This window comes from Aegilops tauschii, chromosome 2, assembly GCF_002575655.3.
Source record: "Aegilops tauschii subsp. strangulata cultivar AL8/78 chromosome 2, Aet v6.0, whole genome shotgun sequence".
Taxonomy (NCBI): domain Eukaryota; kingdom Viridiplantae; phylum Streptophyta; class Magnoliopsida; order Poales; family Poaceae; genus Aegilops; species Aegilops tauschii.
In genome coordinates, this window is record NC_053036.3 from 352,208,650 (window position 1) to 352,212,968 (window position 4,319).

The window sequence follows — 4,319 nt, forward strand, 5'->3', positions numbered from 1 at the left end:
CATCACACAAAGTTTTTGGAATAATGTGACGCCCAGATAATTAAGCTACAGTAAACCCACGTTAATGGTGCAATGTCATCACATTACTGTTGCTAATCCTCGATTGATCCAAGTCACAATCCAAATTCAAATCTAAAATAAAAGTCCAAAATTCAAATTTATCAGACAAGCAAAATAAAATGTTCAAAGTGTGGAAAATATATCATAACTAATTATGGTGGTGACCCAACATTTTTGTAAGGTGTTTAGATGCCCTAAACTAAGTAAAACAGGGACTAAAACAATTTATTAAATGCTTTTTGAATAATAGTAATTGCAAAGTATTTTATTTAAATACTAAACTAATTGTGGCAGTGACATAATTTTTACTGGTAACTTAGGGGCTAGTATTATGTTTTATAAAGCTAAAACTATTAAGAAGATAATATAAAACAGTAAACAAAGAGATTAAGAAAAGAAAGAAAAATGAAAACAAAACAAAAACCCGCTGGCCCCCCTGGGCCTCGGCCCACCCCAGCCGGCCGGCCCAACTTCCCACACCCGGCCAGCCCACCTTCTCCTTCTCCCCCCACCCGGGCACTGCTCCCCCGTCCCGCGTTGCTACAGGGCGCTGTTGCCACCGCACCTCCTCGCCGGAGACGCCTCGGCAGGATAAGGACCCCCGCCTCCTCAGTCTTCCCCCTGCTCCACCCACTCGCCCTGCGCCACCCTGCACGCTAGATCCACCTCTCCCTATCCCCTCTCACTCGCTCTCCCTCTCGACCCTGAGCTCGCAGCCGCACCGCCATCAGTGAGTCATCGTCGATGTCGCACACCAAAGACACCCCGTGCCACCGGAGCATATCCAGGAGATGCGCCGCTCCGTCTCCTTCGTCTGCAGCACAGGATCTGCGTCGGGGACCTCCTGCAGCACCGCCATCGCGCTGTTCCCCACCGCCTCGGCCGTCGTCGAGCCGCGGCGGACACCACCGCTCCGGAGACATCCCCGGCCTCCCCGAGACCTCCCCGAAGCCTACTGTGAGCACCACGACCGATTCCCTCTCATCCCTCCGATTTCGACGCCGTAGACTGCCGCTCGCACCTTCCCGAGGCCGCGCCCGGTGCTCCCTCGTGCGAGCGCTCGCCCCTGGGCCGCGTCCAGACGCACCCCACCCCCATCGCCCTGGTCCGCCCCTTGACCGTGCCGCGTCCCGCTTCCCCCCCGGCGCGCTCGCCACCGGCGCCCGGCGCCGCACCCGCGACCCCTGCGCGCCGCGCCCCGTTGCCTCGCCTCTGCCCCGTCCGCCCACGCCTGGCTCTCACTGCTCTGCTCCGCTCGGTGCTGCGCTGTGCAGCCGCTGCTGCCTTCGCCCCTGCCTCGCCCGCCGTCCTCCCGCACTACTAGCCCGCGGTGCCCGGCGGGCTTTGCCGTCGCCTGGCGGCTGCCCTGTGCCTAGGCGGGCTACGCCCCACACGCGCCCTCGGGCACGGGCGCCCGCGCCCATTAGCCCGCCCCGCCAGGCCACTTGCCTATGGCAGGTGGGGCCCGACCCCCCTTTAAAAAAAGAAATGTTAAAAAGTATGTTAATAAAAATAATTATTAGTTAGTTAAATTCTTAATTAATTAATCTTAATTAACCTAATAAACTATATTAGTTAGTTAAATCTGTAGTTAGTTAGGACAGTCAATGACAGGGGGCCCCACCCCCTGTTGACCAGTCAAATGTTGACTGGTCAACTGGGACCCCTTGGCCCACCTGTCAGCCTCTGGTACACTTCTTCTGTGTACGCAGAGCTGGGTACCCGTAGCAATTTGCTATTAATTTTCGAATTAAAAAAATTTCAGGATTTATTTAAAACTTTGAAAAATCATATAAATTAATCCGTAATTCGGATGAAGTTTCATACATGAAAGTTGCTCAGAACGACGAGACGAATCGGAATACGCTCTCCGTTCGTCTGTCACACGCTCCTAGCATAGCGAACATGCAACTTTTCCCCTCCAGTTCGTCTGTCCGAAAATGCCTAACTCCGGAAAAACTTCCCGGATGTTATCCCCCTTCGCCGGTATCGTGTAGCACTGCGGTAGAACCCCCCCCAGCACCGCGTTTCGTCATGACATGCATAGTATTGCATCTGTTTGCTTGTACTTACTGTTTCTCCCCCCTCTTCTCTCCGGTAGACCCCGAGACTGCCGCTGATGCCGCTGTGATCAACTACGTCGACGACGACCCCTTCTTCTTGTCTGAGCAACGAGGCAAGCCCCCCCTTTGATCATCCCGATATCGCCCATTCCATTTTCTCATGCTTGCATTAGATTTTGCTACTGTTATTGATTGCTCCTATTCTAATGCATAGCCTGCTTTTGTACCTGCTGTTGTACCTTACCTGCTTATCCTAAACTGCTTAGTATAGGTTGGGTAGCGATCCATCAGTGACCTCCACCTTGTCCTTATTGCCCCTGCTTCATCATCGACGACTCGCGCTACATGATCGACGACCAGAGCCCGACACTGCACATCACATCACGCCCCTTTTGTTGCTCGACTCTGCAGAGCTACTATCGAGTGCCGAGGGTGATCCCTCGTAACGCACTCCTGATGATAATTCTGTAGTGTAGCTATTCGGTCGTGGTCATCGAGGGTGATTTCCTCTTTCACCATTCCCGATACGGCTCTGTCGTTCAACATCTCAAGTGTGAACCTCGAGGGTGGTCCCTCTTACGTTCACCTTGATGATTACATCGAGTGGAATCCTCCGGGGGTGATTCCTTGGGTTTTCCCCTTGATGTTTGGACACACGGTTAGCTGGACATTACTTGAGACCTTTGGGAAAGTCGGGCGGGCTCGGAGAGCACCCGCAAGATGGTTACGAGGCACGGCCGGGAAGTTAGGCAGCCCTCGAGTGGGCTGGGCTTGCCCTTGCCGTATTTCCTCGAGAAGGGGCGACGGGGTCACATTATCGTGAGTCTCTGCTCGTCTCCGCGAGCCCCCAATGCACTAACAGGTTTGGGTATTTGTTCTGAGTTGGCCTTTGACCTTTACGCACTAACCACCACGCGAGAATAGATATGGGCCTCGATGTCGTGGTATCAGCCGAAGCTTTTTCAGATGTCCACTTCAGCATTGTGGCACAGTCGGATCGTGCCATCCACTACACGGGTGGTGCTGGTATCCACCCTGCACACAACGACCCGGAGTGCAACGGGCGATGGGCCCAGACCCCTGAGTGCTTAGGATGTAGACCGGCGGGGACCTCTCTGATGAGCCTAGGTAGGGCTGCGACGTGTTGATCTTCCGAGGCCAGGCATTGACCCCAGAAAGGTGTGTCCGGCCAGAGTGATCGAGCGTGTTGGGTAATGTGGTGCACCCCTGCAGGGAAGATATATATTCGAATACCGTGTCCACGGTAATGGACGTTCGGACTTCTATCCTGATCTTATACAACTAGAAATGGATACTTGATATGTGATGGATATGCGGGGTTGCTTTCTCGTAGGGAGTCGAGGAAGGATCTTTGGGCATTGATACTACAACATGTTTGTTAAATATAATCTGCTATTCTTTACTCTTCTACATGGTGCAAGATGCTTGGAGCTGCTTGAAGATGCTAGTCTTTGATAGGCTAGGCCTTCCCCTCTATTCTGGCATTCTGCAGTTCAGTCCACAGATACATCCCTTCCATTTGATACCAATGCATACTTAGCATAGATCTGATGCTTGCGAGTACTTTGGATGAGTACTCACGGTTGCTTTGCTACCCCTTTTCCCCCTTCCTTCTTCTTTCCGGTTGATGCAAGCAGATGGTGGACCCCTGAAGCCAGAAGCCACCGCTGACGGATACTACTACGTGGAGACCGCCGACGACCAGGAGTAGTTAGGAGGTCCCAGGCAGGAGGCCTTGCCTCTTCGATCGTTGATGTTTGTGCTAGCCTTCTTAAGGCATCCTTGTCTAACTTATGTTTGTGCTTAGATATTGTTGCTTCCGCTGACTCTTGTGTATCGAGCTTGTATTCGATCCCTCGAGGCCCCTGGCTTGTAATATGAAGCTTGTATTATTTCATTTTTGTGTCTAGAGTTGTGTTGTGATATCTTTTCGTGAGTCCCTGATCTTGGTCGTACACATTTGCGTCCATGATTAGTGTACGGTCGAAACGGGGGCGTCACAAGTTGGTAACAGAGCTGACTGCCTATAGGATCCCCCTTCTAACTCCTTGGCCGAAGTTGAGTATAGTCTTTGAAAAACTCTTTTACTAACATGGCTGTGTGGCTTACGGGCCCACGTCGCCATTGGGTGGTATTAGGATCTTTTACTCCTCGTCTATACTCTGGAACTCTGAT

General features: G+C 52.2%; 1 long non-coding RNA gene across 1 annotated transcript; it reads left to right on the forward strand.

Moving 5' to 3' along the window:
• Nucleotides 1-624: 624 nt before the first annotated feature.
• Nucleotides 625-4,053, forward strand: LOC141042022 (uncharacterized). The gene is made up of 2 exons (XR_012203828.1): nt 625-1,017; nt 2,162-4,053. It is a non-coding gene; the product is annotated as an uncharacterized lncRNA (long non-coding RNA).
• Nucleotides 4,054-4,319: the final 266 nt, after the last annotated feature.